The sequence below is a fragment of the Malaclemys terrapin genome, chromosome 9 (genome assembly GCF_027887155.1).
Source record: "Malaclemys terrapin pileata isolate rMalTer1 chromosome 9, rMalTer1.hap1, whole genome shotgun sequence".
Taxonomy (NCBI): Eukaryota; Metazoa; Chordata; order Testudines; family Emydidae; genus Malaclemys; species Malaclemys terrapin.
This window is the reverse complement of record NC_071513.1, coordinates 34,533,206-34,546,829: the sequence shown is the minus strand read 5'-3', so window position 1 is coordinate 34,546,829 and position 13,624 is coordinate 34,533,206. Positions and strand designations below refer to the sequence as shown.

Below are 13,624 nucleotides of genomic sequence, written 5' to 3'. Positions count from 1 at the left end.
CAGGTGTTGCGGGTCTTCCTAACCATCGTAAGCCTCCCTCTGTCAAACTCCCGTCTGCAGCCCCCTGTCAGCAGAGGCTTCTAGCTTTCAAACCTTCCTTTGAAGCTCACAGCTTCCAACTGCCAGCCACAGCACACGGTCCCCAAAAGGTTGCTGTATTGCTCCTCCTTCACCTGGAGAACTCCCTTGCGAAACTCCCTGTTAGCAGCCCCTGTTCGCAAAGCATGCAGAATGCAATGCATATCGCATCCTAGCTGCTTCAGCTACTCATTCATCTTTGTGAGACAAGATCCCTGAACTTCTGCTGCTTCAGAGGTTCATTCAGATTGCTCATGGTCCTGAGTAATGTAGAACACTCAAACAATGCTCATAGTCTAGTAGTTTAATTCCTACCCGTTATTTAACCAAAAACTGACTAAAAGTGGGACACAGCAGCTTTATGCAGATCCCAATATCAAGTGGAGATTTCTTTTCTTTATCACCTGATATAGAATTCATGATTCAACCAACCCAGAGGTTCTCTCTGCAGGCTGTATTTTATATGAAATGTGGAGTGTTAATCTACTCTGTCAATAATGTCTCACAAAGATGAATGAGTAGCTGAAGCAGCTAGGATGCGATATGCATTGCATTCTGTCTGGTGATGGTGGTCATGGGTTTTTTCTCTGTTCCACTTTGGGCTGTGCTTCCAAAGGCTGTTTTTGTTTTTTGTTTTGTTTCTTTGTTTTTGTTTAATGATAGATCCTGGAGCACTAACACTTCTATGCAGTAGATAAACTGCGTAGGGCAGCAAAGAACATATTGATAAAAATGTGGAATCATCTCTGAAAATGAGCCAGTGAAAAGACAAAATACTTGTACTCTATTTAAAACCCAAGCAAACAATTAATCTGTGACTCGATTTCTGTGCAAAAAGATGGAATTACATGCTTTTACAAGTCATTTTAATCACTTTTACAAGGCAAAAGTGTTCAGACCTGTTTGTTAAGCAAAGCCATTCAGTTTGGAAGTGGGAGGGAAAATCTGAATTTGCCAACCAGTTTATATTTTCTTTGATATCAAGCCTCGGGCATATTGCAGAGCTAATACAAACTGAGTTAGTACTACTAAGCTATAAGAATTTTCTTTGTTAGAATACGGATACTAATTTGACCAAAGGTTTTACCATCATCTTTTCATGTAGCAGCAAACAGCCTCATTTATCATTAACTGAACAGTTTAAAAAATATGCTGACTGCTTGGAAACATGTAAATTTATGTTACGGCAACATCAGAAGAGTTTGGTAAAAATCTGTTGGCTCTAAATGTTCATGTGACTTCTAAAATTGTCAAATGAATAATCACCCAGTTATGCAATAATATAACCATTTAAATGAGTGCACAGAGATTTATAGCAAACCTAATCGGTGTTCTGCTTCTAATTCATCAAGAGAAATGATCACATTTGCTCTGAGTGAGAAGGAAAATCTGCATCTGCAAATTTCCAGTGACTCGGTCTTTGTAAGTATATTACTCCCTTTTGTGTGCTCATTGTGCCCATAATATTAATTTGTAGGAAGCTTTAACTTAGCAGAGAAGAATATTTTAATAGGCTTGTTGTCTATTTTCTTTTTGGTGTGTGCTTGAGCGAGAGAGAGAAACATAGCTCAGAGAAGATGATGGGGGAATGTATAGGCTGGTAATTGCCAATATAGCAAGCATCTCTTTTAAGTCACTCCAGAATCCAGACTAAGGTCTATGCAATGCCCTAAATCTACACACATCACTCTTGTACATGTGCGTAAAGGGCAGTCTATATTTACTCGTACAGAGAACCATTTCACCTGAAGATGTCAAAACATTTTACATGAGATAAGTTAGCTTCCCAAGATTCCTGTGGAGGTCGATGAGTACTGTTATGTCAGTTATCAGTGTGTAATAGTACTACCTGATATGTCTATGCTGTAATTGGAAGTGTGACTGCAACATGTGTAGACATACCCTACCTAGCTGGAATAACAATAGGAGTGAAGCCACAGCATCACAGGTAACCTGTTCAAATACATATCCAAGGTCCTGGGTGAACTTATATAGCCGTTGCTTCCACTTGTGCTGCTGCAGATTCACTGCTAAAATTATTTGAGCTAGCTAGATCAAAGGCAGGTTGTGTAGCTCTACATCTCTGATTGCACTGTAGACATACCTATAGTCTTCCAAGCTCTCTCTTAGCATGCAAGAAATTTTTTTGTCTTTGGAAGACATGCCCTGTGCTGATGTTTAGTTTTGTTATGCAAGGTTCTGAGTAGAGGGAACTGTGCAAGCAGCAGGCAAATTTGCTGTCTGCTTTGCCCTCTGTTTAGAGTACGTTCTTGAGGCAGAATTGCTCCCTGGGTATTTGGCATTGGTATTGGGCTGAGATTCCTGGAGAAAAGAATTGATGTGCATGCTGTTTGACCATTGCCATTCTAGGGCTGGTGTGTGTCTCTGAATAAAGCAAGTTACTTTTAGAGTATACCCAGACTCCACATCACCAATTTCTCCTCCACTGGCAAGCTATCCTGCAAGCAAGGCTCTGGACATTTGCTAACACATGGGGTATTTCCATTTTAAAGACCAGATGATGCACAGAGGCATTTAGTAACTCCCCAGAAGTCCAACAGCAAGCACATAGCAGGATCTAGCTACAAAAATCTCTGCTCTTTCATCCCTTATTCCTCCCATTTGAAACCAATAAACTCTTTAAATGTATGGAGTGTTACTCTTGCATGAGCACTTTGCTATTCAAAACTTGCATCATTATTGTTCTAATAAGACTCGTACTAATCTTTCATTGTGATCTGCTAGCATGGACCCATGTGCCATATGGATGCTCCATGATGGAGTGCAGGAGTCTATGCTGGAGGGGCCTGATGTATATTATGGGCAAGACAAGCATTTATTTTTAATATATGAAATAGGTGAGATACGGAGTTTTTCTTTGTGGGGAAGGGTCAAGTAGGTGGAAGGCATATTATAATGATGTAAACTTTGGATATAAAGTTCACACACATTTCTGTAGAGCTTGTATATGTTGTCAGTGTTGTATTTCCCAGGCCAGAACCTCCAGACTTCTGGAATCAGATTTCACTAACTGTTCAGTTGGCTGGCACGTGAAGCAGAACAGAACCACATGGAGTAGCCCAAGCCCATAGGCTGAACAGAAGTAGGATAGGGCCTCATTTCTACTATGGGCTGAACTGAAACACCATGTCTAAACGCCCCTGAAGTTTGGGAGTGTTTAAATATAGATCTGAACTCTGTGGCTCATGACCATCTCTGCTTGCACTTAAGTAACTATATTGGCTATGAAGTGTGGTCTGGAAGAAAAATATATAGTTTTGTCAGTAAATTCAGTACATGTGACTCAGAAGTGTTGTACCATGGGGCACAGATATTTATAGTGCCATTTTCACAGTCACTCTTCTGATTGCAGCCCCACTTTAAGCAACGAAATTGTGTGAAGTGGTCACAATTTTTGTTTTGTGAGCAATTTTCACTTACTTTAGAAAGAAAATTATAAAAGCTGCAGACAAAGCAAAACCTCTGGATTTAGAAGTGGGAAAATCAGGGTCCCACAAATATAAGTATAATCACTTCAGCACCATCCCTCTAGCTATAGGATATTGTCTCCCTTCAGTGAGCAGATGTAACTCATTAACACTAATAGGAGTTACATTGGCAATATTCACTATGTGTGCAAAGTCCATAGGGCAAACTGGCAGACCAAGGTTTCTTGTTAGTGCCTGCGTTTGTCTAATTCACTGTATGACAATGTGCTGAACAAATGACAAAGTATGAAGAAGAGAGGCAGTGGTTCAAAAAAAAAAATGAAGCTGAAAGCGGGCAGCCTGGTGTGTGTGCATTGTCTGAGGCTCAGGAACAGAGGAGCAACTAAAATAAACCTGAAAAGTGGGTAGTGACAATAAGCTATTTCTATTTGATGGCGTGTTGGTGGCCTGGGTGAAATTATTTAGCTGTGATGTCTCCATCCCGTTTCTAGCAAGCAGGTGTTGATCTTTCAAAGCCACCATTGCAACTGGGACCCTTTCTCAGGGGTCTCTTCAGAGAAGTCAAGTTTTGCACGGACACACAGGCTGGACTAACCTTTCCCGTCTAGATGTGGTCCCTCCAGGATTGGATTAAGGCAGATTGTGGAAAACAATGTTGAGGAAACTTGGACTGTCTGTGTCTCTGCTGCACCTGCTCTGGCTCCATATATCAGTTTGGTGCCTTTTGTGAACACAGAATTTAATTTTAAAATAACCAGATGTGTGTGCCAGCTATGTACAGAGCGGTGTGTTATTGCTGGTGGATTGGGTGACTCATTACAGGAAAGTACACAAGGCCATTAAGAAAAACCTAATTTTTCTTCTCCCTGTTCTTTTATGTCCTGTCTTTTTTTCTCTCTCTCTCATTTTCATTTGTTAATTTTTTTCATTGACTTTAATTAGGCTCTCACTAGACTTCTGATCTTGCCTGCTACAGTGCATGAATTTCCATATCCCTTGCAGCTTTAATCTGGAGCCTTTAGAAGACAAGTTTGCTTTCCAACTGGGACTCAAAATGACTAGAGGTACAGGTATGATTAGGTATAATGTCCGAAATGTTTTATATTACTTGTTTCTAGGTTCCAAGGTCCATTTTCTTTGTATCTAGGGGCCTATTAAACACTCTTTGTATGTTCAGTGTTTCCTGTCCAGGATAAAAGAATATTGTTTAAATCAAAAGGATAGAGCTCTGTTTTGATAGCCACACACTGAACTTAGGGGTGGTGCGGCAGTACACCATGCTGGTGGCCGAGGCCAGAGAGGCAGAATGCTCCTGTGGCACTGGGGGAGCAGCACGCTCAGGACTGACTTGTGTACCTTTTGTCAGGTGTAGTGCATGCTCCCCAACAGATCTAGTTTAGGGCTGGCAGCTGGTGTAAATATCCCTTAGAATGCCTTAGTAAGCTGGCCTGCTTACTTTCTATTCAGAGACTAATAACAGAGTAATCACCCATAGGCATAAAGTTCCTATGCAAATCTATTTTATTTTTAAGGTAAAAGTACTACAGAGAAAACATAAAAACCTACATGCTGCTAATAAGATTACTAGACCCTAATATGGGCTCTGGCAGGAGCATTCTTTCAAAATCCCACCCAAGATGTTTCCTTGTGATTTCAAATTCATCACAGCTTCAGCTCAGAATAAGCATACAGTCTTATAGGGTCTCAGTAGACCCAGTTCTTCCTTCTAAATATAGGGGCCTCTATGGACCAGTAGGATCAGGTTTAAAACCAGACTGTTTATCCAAAAATCCTTTCTTTGCCTGCTAGTCCCCGAGAATCCAGTGGTATATGGACACCTCTCCAGGAGGTGGCTTCAAACTGGAGGAATTATATTAGTAACCCTCTCCTCCTAAAAGAGTAACACACAAATCTAAAAGACCATGTACACAATTTCATTTCTAGTACAATGGACCCTAAAGGTGTTATACCTAATTCAATTAAGTTTATCTTAATTCCCTAAGGTTTGTCCAGGATGTTGTCCATCTGTAACAGCAGAGAGGACAAAGGAAGGAAGAGGGATAAAGTGATAGGGTAGGTTGAAAGAAGGTTGGGAGATGGATGTGGGTATGTGAAGTGAGGCTTAGGTGAAGACTGTGAGGAGGTTGGAGCAAAGAGACAATCAGCAAATGACAGGCAAAAAGTGCATTAAAAAAAAGGTCAAAACTGCAAAATCATCTCATCATCAACTCATTAACTCCACCCTGAATATAAAGAAGGTAGGAGGGGCTTCTTGGATAGAGGGAAGTAGGGTCAAAGAGAGAGAAGAAAACATTAAGGACTGCCATGCTTAGGGAGGCACTTACATGTTGGTGGTTGTTAGAGCAATTATTAAAGCAAAACCTCAGGAAGGGGGTAAGGTTAGATTCTGTTCAGAGAACAATGTGGGAATTCCATCTGCTCTTAGGTGCTAGTTGGTTATGACATATCTTATTGGCTGCTGAGACTGTGGAGTTGTTAGATTACCGATTTCTAGTCAGCTATGTGATTTCCCCTCCCCCCCCACACACTTTTTGGAGTTGTACCTTTGTACCGGAACAACCACTTTCTTTTGTTTTTAAATCTTTTCCACTGGCCAGTACAAATGTGTGGCTAATGAGTGTCAACACTTTATTTCTTCAGTTCAACTCTTGTCTTGTATGTTCATTCATATTGTATGGTGGCATTCACAAGTACCATGGCATTTACACTTATGATGAATGAACCAATATTAACGCTCAGTTACATACCAACAAAACAATAGAGTAACAAAATTACAACCATTGGCTTCAAATGAAAAGGATGAAGCCCCAATATGTGTTTGTTTTTTAAGCGCAGCTATTCAGCATTCTGATTACATGTTTATTACATCTTATTGTTGATATATAAGCAAAATAAAGGGAGCTCATTTGTTTAAGGGACAACAATTATCATTTCCTTGTTTTCACCCTCGAGCATATGAAAAAATCTTAACTGTGTTAATAAAACAGAGAAGTACATCCATTTAAATCAGTAAAATAGTTTACAGATTAGTGATTGCTACAGTTATAGATTTATATTAGCAGCGGTTACAAACCTTTTTCAAGAGTTTTATAAGTTTCCCATAAATGTTCACTTCAGGCTAAATTCTTGGTACATAAAATCTCAGCTAAGATTTTATATATATATATATATATATATATATATATATATATATATATATATATATATATATATATATATATATATATATATATATCTTTGAAAAAACTCTGTTTGGGATCATATAATATAATTAATTAAATGAATGAATAATTTTTTTTTCAGGTCATGTTATTGCTCCTTTTTATAAATATTGCTTACTTGGTTATCTTTCAGTGGTTGAATTGTGGTCTTTCTGCTTATTGAATGAATTTTTTGTGGTGGCAGATTCTAAGCAAAGTAGCATGTCTCTAGCTGCTTGGGAGAACTGCATCCTCCCAGTTCCCTGGGTGCAGGTCCCTATAAACCATGAGGAAACTGGTGTTCAATGCAAGCGATTGCCCAGCTGCCTATCGAAACCTGCACAAGATTCAGGATCTGTGTGAGTACGTCAACTTTACCTGCCTTACTCTTCAAATTGTGGAACCTCTGTGAAGCGCAGTGGATGGCATCACTTCTGTAGGACTCAGGTTATCAGGGAACCAATTCAGATGGCCCGGGTGTCCAAGGTTCTTGCATGTTCATTTGATTTTTAGGAGACTGTGATGGGCTATACCTGGTCCCTTGTGGCCCTCTGCTGGAGGACCTGTGGTCCTGCTACACTCCACCCCAGGAAAGAGCCGCAGAGGTGGGTCCTCTAGGCCCGCCTAAAAAGGCTGCATGGAAGCAACCAGTCAGTGCCCAGCAGGCTCAGAAAAAAGGATCTGCAAGGGCTTGAGGTCAGTTCCCAGCTGGGGCCGGAGAGGTGCGGGGGATACTCCTCTCTGGCCTAACAAGCTCAGCAGGCTGCATTTACTGGCCCAGTGGGGGGAGAGGACCTGAGAATTTTAACCCTAAAGTAATGGGTAAAGGTAAAGGGAACAGGTGGGAAGAGGCCCGGGAATGGAACAGTAACTAATTAAAAAAAGCAGTGCTGAGACTGGGCCCCAGAGTAGTGGGCAGATCCTGGTTCCCCCACTGGTGAAGTGGCCTAAGCCCTGACATTGCACCCATATGTTTTATGAAAATATTCTAATGAGTGTGAATATGATGTAACTGGAATATGCTTCATACAAAAGGTCTCTTGTAAGGTATCATTACAAAGCTTATGATCTACTGAGTGTGCTTATCCTATTTGTTTGCATGTATTATTGTTATGTCTGGAGTTGGGAGAATAAGATATAAACTTGTATTATTGATGTAGATATGTTAAGTGGAAGCCATTAAGGGTGCTTCAAAATCAACGAACTGTGAATGAGCTTGTTTACCTGTAAGCCTTGCTATGTGCCTGTCTTCCAGCTAGTAGGTAATGAAGAAGGAGGTCTTACAGTGACATGTGATCATGTCACCTGAACTGGAATCCATCTTAAACCTGGTGCTTTTCTATTTAGAAGGAGTGGGGACCCAGATAGACTAAAGATTTCCACCTTTTGCCAAAGCTATAAAAGGGGGTGGAACAGAACAAAGGGGGCCACCAGTCATGAGAAAACGCCTAGTTACCACCCAAGCTGGAACTAACAAGGGCTGTACCAGGGAAAGGCTTGAGCCCAGACTAAGGGCTGGTCCACACTAACCCCTCACTTTGAACTAAGATATGCAACTTCAGCTACGTTATTCATGTAGCTGAAGTCGAACTATCTTAGTTCGAACTTACCGCGGGTCCACATGCGGCAGGCAGGCTCCCCCATCGACTCCGCGTACTCCTCTTGCGGAGCAGGAGTACCGGCGTTGACGGTGAACACTTCCGGGATCAATCCGGGATCAATTTATCGCGTCTAGACAAGACACAATAAATCGATCCCAGAAGATCGATTGCTACCGCCGGACCTGGAGGTAAGTATAGACAGACCCTAAGAAGGAGTCTAGTGAAAGAAGCTTACTGGAACATCTCTGAGGGTGAGATTTACCTCTATTCAGTTTCTTAAATGTATTAGGCTTAGACTTGCGTGTTCTGTTTTATTTTGCTTAGTAACTTACTTTGTTCTGTATGTTACTACTTGAAACCACTTAAATCCTACTTTTTATACTTTATTATTGAACCCAGAGTAAGTGATTAATACCTGGGGGAGCAAACAGCTGTGCATATCTCTCTATCAGTGTTATAGAGGGAGGACCATTTATGAGTTTACCCTGTATAAGCTTTATACAGAGTAAACTGGATTTATTTGGAATTTGGATCCCATTGGGAGCTGAGTGTCTGGGTGCTGGAGACAGGAGTACTTGCTGAGCTGTTTTCAGTTAAGTCTGCAGTTTTGGGGACGTGGTTCAGACCCTGGGTCTGTGTTGCACCAGGCTAGCATGTCTGGCTCAACAAGACAGGGTTCTGGAGTCCCAAGCCATCAGAGAAAACGGGCTCAGAAGTAGTTTCAGCACATCAAGTGACAGTCCCAAGGTGGTCTCTGTGACCGAACCAGTCACAGGGGCAAGGATCCTTTAGAAGCCCAAGTGAAGGGCTGGATTTAAAAGAGCCCAGAGACAGGGCTGAAGACCCTGTTGAGAGAAGACAGTTTGGTGAACTCTTTGCTGTCCCTGAAGGGGATCATTTTTGACTGTGTGACTTGGTCGGAGAGCTGAGCTGTTTAAGACATGTCTTGCAAGGTTAGCAAACTTCCAGGAGCTGGGAAAAGGTTACAGTACCACACTCAACCCCTAGAAGGCACTTAACAGTTGAGTGCCCCATCACAAGGGCAAATCTACCTTTTCTGCATGAGGGTGGGTGTTGCACTCCATCCCAGCCCCTGCTTCCAATGTAAGACTCAGAGGGAAAACTCCACTAGCAAACCTTGTGGAATTTCTTCTCTCTTACACTAGCAGCTTGCAAGCACCACTTCCACTGTTGTTAACACTGGTACTACTCCATCAGTGTTAACATGGATGGAACCCCTAGTTTAAAGATGGGCTGCTGGCTGGCACCTGCATCTGAGGTTCTGTGTTGATTAGTCCTGTTCTGGGCAGGGTTAGATGACGATGTGCTTTGTATGCTGAGGGAGGTGGTACTCTCTCTTCTCTCCATCTCTCATCCCTCTTCCAAGCCAGCCCTACATGGATCAATGATAGATAGAAATTATACTATCTTCTTGTTGTATTCTTAGAATGTTGAATAATTTGGTGTAATCAAAGACAACAGAGAAGAAAAAGGTACACTTTTAAAAAACAGTGCTAAGAATTAAGAGCTAGATATGCCACTAGTTTAAAATGGCATGTCTTTATTGAACTTGAAACATCCAACAACTCCCTGTGCACTATGTGAAAATGCTCCCATTATACAATGTGTCAAATGCGAACAGCACCAATATGTGATGTATAACTAACACTATGGCATGTGTATAACATTCACAGGAAACCAGTTCTTCATATATGGGGAAAATAACTCTTCCTCCTGCAGACCTTGCTGGACCAAGCAGTTGGAGGATAAGCTGCCATCTAATGCCTCCTAAAGATTCTTCAAGAGGAGCAGAGAGGACCACTCTACTCTTGGAAGAACTAGGAGAGGAAAAGCCACCTGTCTCATAAGCTCATCTATTGTAAGATAGCTTTCCTTCCCTATAGGAATCCCCGTGTAATGGTGCCTCAATCTCCTGGTCGGAGGGAGGCCACTCAGGCCCATCCTGTCGGGTCGGGGCCGGAGTCTGTCCGACCGGCAAGAGCCTCCCAATAGGGCTGTGCGATTAACAGTCCCTACCAGGCTTTAGCCTGGGCTTAAGTAGCTCCAGTAGGCAGCCCTGAAACACAGTCTATCAGGGCTGACTTTGGCCTGGGCGGGGCTCAGGCAGCCAGCAAACAAACAGTCTTTAAAGGTAAGTGATAAGGGAGCTCCTGTCCTGGGCTAGAGCCTCCTTGCACCGTGTAGGGGGTCAGCCACCAAGGGTGGGGTGTCAGGGGGATGTGGGCCAACCCTACTCCACCGCATCCCAGCCCAGGGCCCTGGCAGGGGCAGGATTGGCTGCCCCTATGTTGGCGGGGATCCAGCCACAACACGCCGACTGAGCCACGCCGGGCTCTGCAGCCGGCTGCTCTGTGGCTGCCCCTGGGCTACTTCCTGCCTCCCCGGGGTTTGTTTCCTGCAACCTCCAGGCCTCTTCTGGCTCTTCAGGGTAAACCACAGCAGATACTTTGGATCAGTTGTCATCCACGTCTGGGGATCGGGAACAGCCAGGCTCAGGTTCCTGTCGAGGCCTCTGGAGAACCGGCCGAGCGTCCTTCTCCGGAGCAGGCTCTCGCCCAACTGAGCTGCAGGGCTGGCCTTTTATACCTCCAGCCCCGTCCTGGTCCTTCCGGCGAGGGGGGCGGGGCGATCTAGGCCCCACCCTCCAAGGAGCGTGTAATAGTGCCTCAGTCTCCTGCTCGGAGGGAGGCCACTCAGCCTCACTACACCCACTATGTGAAAACATCAGCCCAAGTCCAAAAAAATTGTTGATTTAGGCTGATAGATGCAGGCTGTAAAACACAAATGTGCGTGTACCATAGGGGTGGATTCTGGCTCTTTGCAAAATCCTCTGCCCCCTATTCACTTCTGTGATGAATTAAACCAGTGGCAAACGTTAATTATACCTCTCTGGCAGACTGGCAACCAAAGCACAGATATAGCTCCTTGGATTTTAAGGCCAGAAAGGATCACTGTGATCCTATAGTCTGTCTTCTTGCATAATACAGGACATAGAATTTCACTCAGTAAATCTTCAATCAAACACAATAATGTGAGAGAACTGAAGAATATATTTTTTAATCAGACATGCAACTCTGATTTAAAGATTTCACATGATAGAGAATTCATCAAATCTCTTGGTAAAGTTGTTCCAATGATAAATTACTAAGAATACTTGAAAATTGTGTTGACTCTGTGTGTGTGTGTGTGTAAAAATTGGGGCTTTGATTAAACACTTTTTTCCCCAGAAAGTATCTGCTTTCTTTAAAATGTTCAGTGTGGGGACAAAATTTTTCAGTTTGGGGACAAAATTTTCACTTTTCAGGTTTTTTGATGAAAAGTCACAATTTTCCATGGCAGGAAATAAAAAATTTCTGATCAGTTCTATTAATTAACTTCACTATTAAAGTTGTGCACCTTCTTTCCATTTTTGACTTGTTTAGCTTCAGCTTCCAACCTGTAGAACTCTTTATGGTCTTCTCTAATATCTCTCTAATTTTTTAACATCCTTGCTGAAGCACTGGAGAACTGGATACCGGAAGGTAGTGGTCTCACCCATGCCATATATAATAGTGATATATTCTCACTACTCTTACTCAGTATGCTCCTTGAGATTTTCTCAGAGTCACACAGGGCTCAGCTGTGAATCAGCCTATGTATCGGCCCAGTGGAGTGAGAGGCACAAGGACCGCATTACATTCTGCAAGGATCTCATACACTGCAAGTCACAATGTGTGTGTGTGTGTGGGGGGGGGATCTAAGAGGGGAAAGAATAGTAACTGTTGGTTGTTAGTGCTCCTTCCATGTAGCTGGAACTTTGGCTCTGCCCCCTGTAATGAACCAGCCAACTCATTGAGAGAAGTGAGCTGTGCCAGGAAAAAGCTTGTACAGCTTCCTTCCCCCATTGAAAAAAAGGGTGGGGTGTCATAATTTGGTCCTTGTCTGTTCATGGGCAGTGAAACTTGCTGAAGTTTGATTGCAAGGTGCCAATGGAGCCAAAGTGTGTTAGTGGCAATGCTCCTGACTCTGTCTTCCCTGCTCTAACTGTCCAGTCCCTCACAGGCCACTGGTTGGCAGATACCAGTATATAAACCAGGAAGCCATGATGGGGAACTGTCTGAGCAACACAGACGGTCTGCCTGCTTCAGTTCCAGACCCTGATAGACTCCAGCTTCCGACCCTGGTTCATACTCAGCCTTGCTCTCTGATTGCTGGATGTAACCTGCCACCCAAACCCACTCTCTCCATAACTTGACCCTGTCTGCCTCCTGGCATCTGACTCTTGGTATGGCCTGTCTTGGACTCTGACTTCCTGGCATCCCCTGCCTGACTCCCAACTCCTGCTCTGACCACTAAGTCAGACAGCCCACATCCTGATTGTGACAACAGTAGCTCATCCTGCAGCCCAATACACACTGAGAGGGCTGTAACCTAAATTTTTCAAACAGAATGTAAGGGGACTGTGAAAAAACATGGGAAAGCAAAAGGACAATTAAAACTCATTCTAACACACCTAAAACCTTGGCGATTTTTTTTAGTTAAAAATCACAATATTAGTGTGATGCTCAGCTATTAAAATTAATTCATTACCATTATTCATTACAGTTCATAAAGACAGTAGCTGAACCAGGAGAAATCAAAACAATTTACACTGAAAATCAAAACATTATTGCAAATCATGAGACTGTGAAGGAAAAAAATTACCATAGAGACAATAAACAAGATTGCATTATATTGTTTACGCCATATGAGTTCTCTCTAATTTCTTGGGCTAACGAACAGTCCCATCTAATTACAGAACAATTTTTCTTGATAAGGATGGGCTAGTCCCTATTCACTTTTTGCTACACTTTGTGAGCTGATGAACCAAGAATTAAATCTCAGGAAAAACTTCCTAGCTGTAAGAACAGTAGGACAATAGCCAGTGCACCTCTGTAGCCATGACATCTATTGCACAGAACTGTTCACTTACATCATACATCATACACTCTATGCGGCTGGTAGTTAATGCAGAGTCTCAATTATCTCAAGGGGAAAAAAGAGGCCTGTGCTTTTAAAGCAAGTATATTTTAGTTCCAGCCATGCTTTCACCATCAAGTGCTAAGTGGCCATGGTGTGCAAACAGCAATTAATGCAACCTCCTCAATGGATATTTCTCCCCACCCCCGCCAATTGTCCAGAAACCAAAGAACAGGAGACAAGAGGAATGAAGGGAGGGCCCTGACCTATGGATGGATACAAGTATCAGCCATTTACTTCTAACTAGGTTAAAACT

General features: G+C 42.7%; 1 long non-coding RNA gene across 1 annotated transcript; it reads left to right on the top strand.

The window, feature by feature from the left end:
- Window positions 1-3,809: 3,809 nt before the first annotated feature.
- LOC128842794 (uncharacterized) lies at window positions 3,810-11,523 on the top strand. Its single transcript, XR_008446117.1, has 3 exons — window positions 3,810-3,927; window positions 4,470-4,591; window positions 6,954-11,523. It is a non-coding gene; the product is annotated as an uncharacterized LOC128842794 (long non-coding RNA).
- The last annotated feature ends 2,101 nt before the right edge of the window (window positions 11,524-13,624 follow it).